This window comes from Macaca nemestrina, chromosome 5 (assembly GCF_043159975.1).
Source record: "Macaca nemestrina isolate mMacNem1 chromosome 5, mMacNem.hap1, whole genome shotgun sequence".
Lineage (NCBI taxonomy): Eukaryota > Metazoa > Chordata > Mammalia > Primates > Cercopithecidae > Macaca > Macaca nemestrina.
In genome coordinates, this window is record NC_092129.1 from 174,845,258 (window position 1) to 174,857,568 (window position 12,311).

The following is a 12,311-nucleotide window of genomic DNA, read 5'->3' on the forward strand; positions in this document are numbered from 1 at the left end:
AGCATAAGTGCCTTTCACTAAAGTAGATATGTTTCATGGAAGATACACAAATTTAAAAAAAAGAGAGAAAAGTTAAAAAAGAATTTCAGAGAAGTTTACAGTTTTCTATTATAATTGCTTTTAAAACTGAAAGAAATTTTCATCCACACAACCCAAATTCTATTCTAGTTTTAGGTTTAGAAGATGTTGAAATGAATCAGGAAACTCTATAGCATTATTCTTGGTTAACTTTTATCATTAGGAGCTAAGTATAAATTCATTTGTGTTCTCCTAAAGTTTTGAAATTGATTCTGGTTTGGTTTTTGAATTATTATTTGGAGGAAGAGAGCAGATTTTTTTTTCAACCATTCTTTTTAATATACTTGGAAGAAAATCAAGTAGGATTGGGAATATATTAAATTATAATTTATGCTCCCTTAAACTTAGCTAGATTTGAAGAATTTATGTTGCCCCAAATACTTGAGCCAGTTTTATGTTCTTAACATAGCAACAAACAAAATGTTAAGGAAAATCCTTTCGAATGATTACACTGCTCCAATTATCTTCTCTTCCCTGAATGTGAAGGAAATGTCAAGTGGGGGAAGTTTAAAATGACTAATATATTGCTCTCTAATTAAAATAACAGTAGACAAATTATACTGAATGGGCAAAAGCTGGAAGCATTCCCTTTGAAAACTGGCATAAGATCAGGATGCCCTCTCTCACAATTCCTATTCAACACAGTACTGGAAATTCTGGTAAGGGCAATCAGGCAAAAGAAGGAGTATTAAAACAGGAAGAAAGGAAGTCAAATTGTCTCTGTTTGCAGATGACATGATTCTATATTTAGAAAACCCCATTGTATCAGCCCCAAAACTCTGTAAGCTGATAGGCAACTTTAGCAGAGTCTCAGGATACAAAAATCAATGTGCAAAAATCACAAGCATTCCTGTACACGAACAATAGACAAGCAAAGAACCAAACCATGAAAAAACTCCCATTCCCAATTGCTACGAAGAGAATAAAATACCTAGGAATACAACTTACAAGGGACTGAAGGACCTATTCAAGGAGAACAACACACCACTGCTCAAGGGAATAAAAGAGGACACAAATAGAAAAATCATTCCATGCTTACAGACAGGAAGAATCAATATTGTGAAAATGGCCATACTGCCCAAAGTAATTTATAGATTCCATGCTATTCCCATCAAGCTACCATTGACTTTCCTCACAGAACTAGAAAAAAAAAACACTTTAAATTCCATATAGAACCCCAAAAAAAGCCTGTATAGCCAAGACAATCCTAAGCAAAAGAAAAAAGCTGGAGGCATCACGCTACCTTACTTCAAACTATACTACAAGGCTACAATAACCAAAACAGCATGGCATTGGTACCAAAACAGATGTATAGACCAATAGAACAGACCAGAGACCTCAGAAATAACACCACAAATCTACAACTGTCTGATCTTTGACAAACCTGACAAAAACAAGCAATGGGGAAAGGATACCAATATTTAATAAATGGTGCTGGGAAAACTGGCTAGCCATATGCAGAGAACCAAAACTGGACTCTTTCCTCACACCTTACACAAAAATTAACTCAAGATGTATTAAAAACTTAAGTGTAAAACCCAAAACCATAAAAACCCTAGAAGAAAACCTAGGCAATACCATTCAGGACATAGGCATGGGCAAAGACTTCATGACTAAAACACCAAAAGCAATTGCAACAAAAGCCAAAATTGACAAATGGAATCTAATTAAACTAAGGAGCATCTAGGCAGCAAAAGCAACTAGCATCAGAGTGAACAGGTAACCTAAGAAATGAGAGAAATTTGCAATCTACCCATCTGACAAAGGTCTAATATCCAGAATCTATAAGGAACTTAAACAAATTTACAAGAAAGAAACAACCCCATCAGAAAGTGGGCAAAGGTTATGAACAGGCACTTCTCAAAAGAAGACATTTATGCCGCCAACAACCACATGAAAAAAAGTTCATCATTTCTGATCATTGGATAAATTCAAATTAAAACCACAATGAGATACCATCTCATGCCAGTCAGAATGACAATTATTAAAAAGTCAGGAAACAATAGATGCTGGCAAGGATATGGAGAAATAGGAATGCTTCTGCACTGTTGGTGAGAGTGTAAATTATTTCATCCATTGTCGAAGACAGTGTGGTGATTTCTCAAGGATCTACAACCAGAACTACCATTTGACTCAGCAATCCCATTACTGGGTATATACCCAAATGATTAAAAATCATTCTACTATAAAGACACATGCAGATGTATGTTTATTGCAGCACTATTTACAACAGCAAAGACTTGGAACCAACCCAAATGCCCATCAATGTTAGACTGAATAAAGAAAATGTGGCATGGAATACTATGCAGCCATAAAAAAAAGGAGATCATGTCCTTTGCAGGGACGTGGATGAAGGTGGAAGCCTTCAAACTCAGCAAACTAACACAGAAAAAGAAAAGCAAACACCACATGTTTTCAAACATAAGTGGGAGTTGAACAATGAGAACACATGGACACAAGGAGGCGAAGAACACATGGACACAGGGAGGGGAACAACACAATCAGCGCCTGTAGGGGTTGAGGGGGGACGGGAGGGAGAGTATTAGGACAAATACCTAATGCATGCAGGGCTTAAAACTCTAGATGACAGGTTGATGGGTGCAGCAAACCACCATGGCACATGTATACCTATGTAACAAACCTGTACATTCTGCATATGTGTCCTGGAACTTAGAGTAAAATTTTAAAAAAGGCTATTATAAGAGATTTGCTCACAGTATGGCCAAGTGAAGGCCTAAAATTAAAGAAAAACAATCTTCAGATTATAACGGTAAACTCAGAAAAAATAAAAAACGATCACCTACAGGTGTTTGATAGTGAAAAAAATAATTTGGCAGACTTTAGTGGAAAGCCAACCAGTGGAAGAAGGAAAAAGCATGGGTGGTTTCCCACTTTTCCAGCTTTAAACAGACAGATTACAGTCAATCCAACATGTGACAGATAAAACTATAGGAGAAGAAAAGATCTATAGAGTTTTCAATGTGAATAAAACCAAGTAAAATCCTTGCTTAAAACAGTCATTCTTGGCCTGGTGCGGTGGTGGCTCACGCCTAATCCCAGCACTTTGGGAGGCCAAGGTGGGCTGATCACGAGGTCAGAAGATGGAGACCATCCTGGCTAACATGGTGAAACCCCGTCTCTACTAAAAATAAAAAAAAATTAGCCGGGTGTGGTGGCAGACGCCTGTAGTCCCAGCTACTTGGGAGGCTGAGGCAGGAGAATGGCATGAACCCAGGAGGTGGAGCTTGCAGTGAGCCAAGATCATGCCACTGCACTCCAGCCTGGGTGACAGAGTGAGATTCCGTCAAAAAAAAAAAAAAAAATCGTTCTTTGGAGAAATGTAAAATAATAAAAAATCTATGCAACATAGCAGTTACAATGGCTAGGACACAACAAGATATAACCCCAAAATTATCTCACAACTAAGAAGAAAATCATAATTTATTCTCAAGAAAAAGATTAACCAAGAAATACAAACCCAGGATGACCAATATAGAAGAATTAGAAGGCAAGTTTTCTCAGTTTGGAGAAAGAAATTTATGGATTCAAAAATATTAGCAAATCTCAAACAAGATAATTATAAAAACTACCACTAAGCACATCACAAATAAAATACAAAAAAATAAAAAATAAAAATTAAGAAAAAGTCTTAAAAAAAAAAAAGCCAGAGAAAAATGGAATATAATGTACAGGGAAAGAGTAATTCTAAACATTGTTAATTACTAATTAAAAACCACCAAGGTCAGAAAACAGTAGAACAACAGCCTTAAAGCGCTGAAGGGAAGAAAGAGAAAAAGTAATCAGAATTCTGTATCTGTCTCAGAAACTGGAAATTATTCTTCAAAAATGAAAGTGAACTAAAAATACACACATAAAAATGAAAGAATCAGGTCCCAAGACATTTGCACTATTAAAAAAAATGTTAAAGGAAGTTTTTAAAATCATACCAGATTGAAAGTGAAATCTACATGAAGGAAAGGCAAGGCTTAGACAAAATATCTGGACAAATTTAACACCTTTTTATTTTTAATTGATTTCAGATTAATATGAGTGTTTAAAGCAAACATGTTCACATTGTATCTCAGAGTCCACCGTGATTGCAGATGGGTACATATGGAAACTGCAGTATGAGTGAAGGAGTAGGGGGTTGACATGCATTGCTGCTAAGTATTTTCTTCATAGTGTGTAAAATTGAAAAATGTTAACTCCAACTAGACTCCGAAAAGTTACAGATTCATATTGTAATCCTTGTTTTAACCACAATAGACTTAATGCTAAGGGGCATATCTAAAAATCCATTAGACGATAGAAAATGAGCTTCTGAAAACATTTTCAAAGAATCCAAAAGAATTGAGGAAAGAGAAACAGAGGGAAAAAACGAGAGCGGATATACAGAAAATGCTAGATCTAAATTCAAAAGCCAAAAAAGTATGTAAATATGAATATGATAGCACTCCAATTAAAAGACAGAAAGTATTAGAATAGGTTAAAAGACATGTTCCAACTATACACTATCTAGAAAAGACAGACTTGAATATAATGTCACAGATAAGTTGAAAGCAGACGAATGAAAAGTGGTAAGACAGGAACGGTGGAGTGACTATATTAACATCAGATAATAGCAATTTGAAGTAAAAGTGTTACAAGAAATAAAATGAGTTATTTTCTAATAATAAATGCGTCTATTCTTTAGGAATACATAGCAATCATAAATGTCTATGTGCCTAGTAAAAGCTCTTAAATACATGAAGCAAGCATAAACATTAAAAGGAGACTTAGGAGATGTAGACCTTTTCATGATCATAGTTGGAGATGTTAACATCACTTTCTCAGTAGTTGGTAGACTAGTTAGGTTGAAGAAAATCAGTAAAGATAAAGATGATCTGAACAAGAACAATAACTTTGACTTTTCAAATGTGTATAGTAAATTCATTGAGATAGATCATATGGTACTTTACAAAACAAGGCTAGATATAATAAAAATGGCTGAAATAACACAGTGTATGTTTTCTGACAATAATAAAATTAAATTAAAAACCAGTAACAGGCTGGGCATGGTGGCTCATGCTTGTAATCCCAGCACTTTGGAAGGCAGAGGTGGGCAGATCACAAAGTCAGGAGTTCGAGACTAGCCTGGCCAATATGGTGAAACCCCACTTCTACTAAAAAAATACAAAAAGTTGCCGGGCCTGGTGGTGTGCACCTGTATTCCCAGCTACTCAGGAGACTAAGGCAGGAGAATCGCATGAACCCGGGAGGAGGAGGTTGCAGTGAGCCAAGATTGCGCCACGGCACTCCAGTCTGGGTGACAGAGCAAGACTCTGTCAAAAAAAACAAAAGAAAGCATAACAAAACAAAAAAATAAGATATATAGAAAAACAAAAATATTTGGAAATTAAACAGCATAATTTTCAATAATTATTCAAAGACAAAATCATAAAAATTAGAACTATTTTAAATTAAATGATACAGAAAATGTTACATATAAAAATATACAGCATGCAGTTAAAAATGTTTAGAAGAAATTTCATAACTTTAGATTCTTATAATAGAAAGAAAGAAAAACCTAAAATTCATGATCTATGGTTCATCCTAAGTAGACAGAAAAAAGAAAGTAAAGTAAATCTTAAGTAACGTAAGAGTAGAATTCAATAAAATAGAAAGCAAAACAACACACAAAAAAACAAAGCCAAAAGTGGCACTTTCAAAAGATCCACAAATTGATAGATCCATGTGTTCAAGAAAACAAAAAAGAAAAGGCACAGATATCAGTAATGAAAAAAATATCTCTGACTACTGATCCTACAGACAACAAATTATAAAGTAATACGAACAACTTAATGAAATCTACAGACACACACACACATAATACACACACACACACGAACACGCATACACACCCCATAGATGGCCTAGTACTTTCACTGGTGAATTACATCAAACATTTAAAAAGTACCAGTCTTGGCTGGGCATGGTGGCTCACCCCTGTAATCCTAGTACTTTGGGAGGCCGATGTGGGCGGATCATCTGCGGTCAGGAATTTTGAGACTAGCCTGACCAACATGGTGAAATCCTGTCTCTACTAACAGTACAAAATTAGTCGGGCGTGGTGGCACGTGCCTGTAATCCCAGCTACTCAGGAGGCTGAGGCAAGAGAATCGCTTAAACCCAGGAGACGGAGGTTGCAGTGAGCCGAGATCACGCTATTGCATTCCAGCCTGGAGACAGAGCAAAACTGCATCTCAAAAAAAAAAAAAAAACAAACAAAAAAAACAGTACCAGAAGTATCAGTTTTAAACAAACTCTGTCAAAAATGAAACAAGAAATAACTCTAATACCAAAACTCAAAAAAGACATTATAAAAATAGAAAATTACAAGCCAATAACCCTAAGGAATCTACCTCTTAATAAAATGTTAGCAAGTTGAATCTACCTATGATAATACCTTACAACTAAATGGAATTTATTTTAAAAACTGCTAGATTGGCTTAATGTTCAATGCTGATCAATATAATTTGCCATAATATCAGAATAAAAAGAATAATCATGTGATCATTTCAGTAAGTGTGTAAAAATATTTAACAAAGCTTAACTCTCAGGTGCACTATAAAGTCTTCAGAAAACAGGAATCAGAGGGAATCCCATTGACTTAATAAAGTGTAAGTATTAAAAAAAAAAAAACTGAAGGTAACATTTTACTTAATAGTGAATCATTGCAGAAATTTCCCCTCAGTTTGGGAAAAAGGGATGAGTACTTCCATTATTTCTTACCAATATTTAACTAAATGGCCTAGCCATTATAACTAACTAAATAAGCCAAAAGCATAAAAGTGATAGAGGAAGAAATAAAACTTACTCTATTTGCAGATGACATAATTGCTTATGTAGAAAATTTTAAGGAACCTATCTATAAAATGGTTTTTTAAACTAACTAATGAATTCAGCATATTCACAAGGTAGAAGTTAACGAATAAAATACATTGTATTCATATATGTGAGTAGAAAATATTTAGAAAATAAAAAATTTAAAAAGCAATTTATAATGAGGTCACAATCATAAAACACTTATGAATAATCATGAAAATCTATGCAAAGTCTCTCAATAAAAGCTATATTTTATTATGTATTTGCAGAGAAAATTTTAAAAACACCAGAAGATAGATGTAAAGATGGATTATGTTCATAGACTAGAGTGATCGATATTATTAAGATGCCAATAGCCAAATTTATCTCTAGATCAAATAATCCTCACCATTACTCTTTTGCTTACTTGTAGAAGAGTTTTTATAGAAATTGACAAATTAATCTTAAAATTGATACGAAAACGAAAAATAGAAAATCTTAAAAATGAAAAACAAAATTAGAAGAATTATACTATCTGATTTTAAGACTTTCAGTAAAGCTACTGCACAAAAGAGTGTGGAAATGACATAAGTAACAAATAATAAATTAACAAAGGAAAATTAGAAGCCCAGAAATAGACCCAGTCATTGGGTTTTCACAAAGAAACCAAAGAAATTTAATGGATAAAAGTAAGTCTTTTACACAAATTATGCAGGAAAAACTATTTTAAAAATATTTTAAAAATAAGCCTCACCCCTATTTCACACCACACACAAATATTAATTTGAATTGGATCACCAATTTAAACATAAAAGCTGAAATCATAGAGTTTATTAAAAACAGAAACAAATCTTTATAATCTTGAGGTTAGCAAATATTTCTTAGACAAGTCACAGAAAGCAAAAAATCTAAAGTAATAAATTATACTTTTTAAAATTAAAATTATCTACTCTTCAACAACACTGTTGAGAAAAGAAACAGGTAAATCATCTATTAGAAGAAAATATTTGAAAAGTATATATTTAACAAAGGACCAGTATCTAAGATATATAAATATCTTGTATAACTCAGTAATTAGAGTAAATAACCCCATAAAAAATGGGCCAATGAGTTGTACAGACAAGGAAACCAATTGTGAATCAGTACATGAAAAATGGGAAAACTTAATCATCAGGGAAATCTGAGAAGTCACAAAGAAGGATCACTACACACCTACCGTCATGGCTGAAATTAAAATGATTGGCAATACTAAAATTTAGTGAGAATTTGAAGAGATAAGTATCGTAGCATATTATGGGAATGTAAAATGGTTCAACTATGTTTTTAAATTGTTCGGCTGTTAAAGTTAAACACGAACCTATCATCCTTGTGGCACAGGCATTTCATTTACTCAAGAGATTATGGTTTTCGGCATGGAGGAAATTTATGCGAAGTTTGTGTCTCAGAAAATCCGCAAAACCCGCTGGCGACCGCTGCCTCCGGAAAGTTTGCAGACCGCGGAGACGTTTGCTACAGGATCTTGGGACAATGAGGAAAATTATGTTTCACCATGGTCTATTGGAGATTTTGGAAACTTGGACTCTGATGGAGGGTTTGAAGGAGACCATCAGTTATTGTGTGATATCAGACACCATGGTGATGTCATGGATTTACCGTCTTTTGACCAGGAAAGAATTGTCAATGCTTCATCAACAGGATGTGTAACAGTTTTCCTTCACCATCCGAATAACCAGACTCTGTCAGTCAACCAGCAGTGGACTACAGCTCACTACCACGCAGGCCCTGGCAGTCCTTCCTACAGCAGTGCACCATGTGTAGGTGTTGTGTGCAACAACCCAGAAATCGTTACAGTTGGAGAGCATGGTCGAACAAAAGCTGATCACAAGGAAGCTACAAGAACCATAGACAATGCAGATAGTAATACATTCCATGCTGTAACCTTTCTTCAAACTCCTGAGATTCTTACTGTAAATTCAACTGGACAGTTGAAAACATTGGATTTCAGACAACAAGGAAATGAGCTTTCTCATATATTGTCACTGACTAGTGACCGAGTGCCACTCCACTGTGTTGATAGACATCCCAACCAACAGCACGGTGTAGCTACTGGTGGCCAAGATGGAATATTGAGTATTTGGGATGTTAGACAAGGTACTATGCCTGTATCACTGCTGAAGGCTCGTGAAGCTGAAATGTGGGAAGTTCACTTTCACCCATCCAACCCAGATCATCTGTTTACCTGCTCTGAAGATGGATCCCTCTGGCACTGGGATGCTTCTACAGATGTACCTGAAAAGTTGTCACTCTTTCACCAAGGAGGAAGAAGCAGTACTTTTTTGTCTCAGAGCATTAGTAACCAAGCTAATGTTCACCAGTCTGTCATAAGCTCCTGGCTCAGCACTGATCCTGCAAAACATCGAATTGAAATCACAAGCTTACTTCCCAGTAGGTCTCTGTCTGTGAACAGTTTGGATGTTTTAGATCCTTGTCTTGTTTGTGGAACTGATGCAGAAGCAATTTATGTTACCAGATATCTTTTTTCATAGAAATACTGTAATTATAAGATTTCAAATAGAACATACAATTAGCCTTTTGAAATCCAACTTCTGTGCAAAATTTTACTATCAGAAAATGCGAGGGTTGCAGGGGAAACATCAGTAAACTACCATTAATGTCAATGCCCAGTTTTGGCTTTTGTTAGCCTGACACTCCCAAACAGTTGTAGGATCCGATAGATAGATGACTAATGGCAAAAGATTGTGAACATGTGGAAGAAAATCAATGGGATTCTGGTGCTGATGAATAGGCTGCCTTCAGAGTGTTATTGACAGACAGCTCATGGAACTAGTTCTTTGTTTTTGATGTTGTAGGAATTAACACATCAGTGGTGATTATGGGAACCACCAACGGGTTCCTACAATTTTTATCAGTAGTATGTGGAGTATATGCCTTCCTAGTGGCAGTTGCCAACATTAACGATTATTCTTTTTACTGCAAGTATTTCCTGTGATCCTTCCACACTTTATTTCCTTAATAATAATAATAAACTTTTTCAGAAAGAATTGAGTAGAGCAAAAATGACAAAGATGTATAGCTGTGTTCTACTTTTTTTTCTTTTTTGGCAGAGTCTTTCTCTGCTGCAGTGTAGTGGTGCGATCTCGGCTCACTGCAACCTCCGCCTCCTTCCAGGTTCAAGCAATTCTCCTGCCTCAGCCTCCTGAGTAGCTGGAACTACAGGTGTGCACCACCACGCCCAGCTAATTTTTGTATTTTTAGTAGAGACGGAGTTTCACCATGTTGGCCAGGATGGTCTCAATCTCTTGACCTCATGATCCACCCGCCTTGACCTCCCAATGTGCTGGGACTACAGATGTAAGCCACTGTGCCCAGCCTGAATTTTTTTTAAGGTGAAAATGTTTTGACAAGTTCCTTTTTCAGAATAGGTTTTTGAGCAGAACTCTTTCAGCTCCTTAGACCCAACTTTATTTTTGTTGAAAAGGGAAAAAATACAACATTTTTCCTAAGGAATTTAGCTTGTTTAGCTTCGCAGCATAGTTGAAAGTTGCCAAACTGGACATTGTGCAATAAAGTAGAATTCTACATTGATAAGTGAACTGATTTCCAAACTAAAATTTGATAGATAAAAGTGTGATTAATCAAATGGTGGTATGATCAGAGTAAAGAATTTTGCCATTTTAATCCTTTTGTTTTAGCCACCTATAGTATTACCAACCATCTTTATCCTATCCTTGTCTGCAGGGATAATAATGACCTAATGTAGTGTTTTAAGATAATTTAATGATACTATCTTTCCAAAGTTTGTTAGATTTTAAATGTATTATTGACCTGAGACCTTAATGACCAATCACTGCTATTAGACAATTGAAGTGTTAATTTACTTTGTAATTCCAATAATCACAGTTATGGAATTATGGTAAGGTTTTGCTTTTCTGTCCTAGTAAATGTATACATTTTTTGAGATGGAGTTTCACTCTTGTTGCTGAGGCTGGAGTGAAATGGCACAGTCTCAGCTCACTGCAACCTCCGTCTCTTAGGTTCAAGCAATTCTCCTGCCTCAGCCTTCGGAGTAGCTGGGATTACAAGCATGCGCCGTCATACCCTAATAATTTTTTTTTTTTTTTTTTGAGATGAAGTTTCGCTCTTTCGCCCAGGCTGGAGTGCAGAGGCGCTACTCTCGGCTCACTGCAACGTCCACCTTCTGGTTTCAAGTGATTCTACTGCCTCAGTCTCCCGCTTAGCTAGGATTACTTACAGGTACTCGCCACTGTGCCCAGCTAATTTTTGTATTTTTAGTAGAGACAGGGTTTCACTGTGTTGGCCAGGCTGGTCTTGAACTCCTGACCTCGTGATCCACCTGCCTCAGCTTCCCAAAATGCTGGGATTACCGGCGTGAGCCGCCGCTTCTGGCAGATGTTTGTATTAATAGTAGAGACAGGGTTTCACCATGTTGGCCAGGGCTGGTCTCGAACTCCTGACCACGGGTAATCAGCCCTCCTTGGCCTCCAAAAGTGCTTGGATTACAGGAGTGAGCTACTGCGCCCTACCTATTTGCAATTCTTTTAATGCCACTTTACCTCAGGGGTTTTGGATTTTTGATCTGTCTATAGTATTATTGCTGGGACTAATTTTTTAAAGAATTTTTGTTACTACTAAATAATTACAGAAAAAGCAAAGTCTAAAAGAAAAATTTAAGTACTTAGAATTTCAAGCACACAATATTCTTTTCATATCCGTTTCTATCCATCAATGTACATGATTTTTTAATAAAATGAAATATACATAAAAAAGATATTATAAAATGTTTGTGTAATTATGTATATGTGGTAATATAAATTATATATGTGTATTCACAAAGATATTGTAAAAGAATATTCATTGCAGCTTTATTCATAATAAAGGTTGAAAACAGCTCAGGTGTCCATCTATAGGAGAATGAATAAACAGACTAATACAACAAAATACTACTTAGCAGTAAAAAAGAAGCAAAACACTAATACGCAAGACATACCAATCTCAAAAACATTATATTGAACAGAAGAAGCTCTACACAAATAATAAGTACTGCATAATTCCTTTTATATAAAGTTATAAAATAGGTAAAAATAATCCAAGTCTGTAAAAGTTTAGAACAGTGGTATGAGGGTATGGGGACAGGATTCAGTTAACAGGGACATTGGTTGATGTAATGTTCTATTTATTGATCGGATTTGGGTTACGGAGATGTATGCACTACTAACCATTAGTGAATACACCTACTTAAGATTTCTACATTTTACTGCAGTCAGTTTTACAACAAAATTTTGAAATGATAAATACTGAACTCTACTCGATGGTATACATGCTGAATATTAAAAGTGATGGTAATAATG

At 35.5% G+C, this 12,311-nt stretch overlaps 1 pseudogene; it reads left to right on the forward strand.

The window, feature by feature from the left end:
• The first annotated feature begins 8,333 nt into the window (after positions 1-8,333).
• On the forward strand, positions 8,334-9,467 carry LOC105487409 (nucleoporin Nup43 pseudogene; annotated as a pseudogene).
• The last annotated feature ends 2,844 nt before the right edge of the window (positions 9,468-12,311 follow it).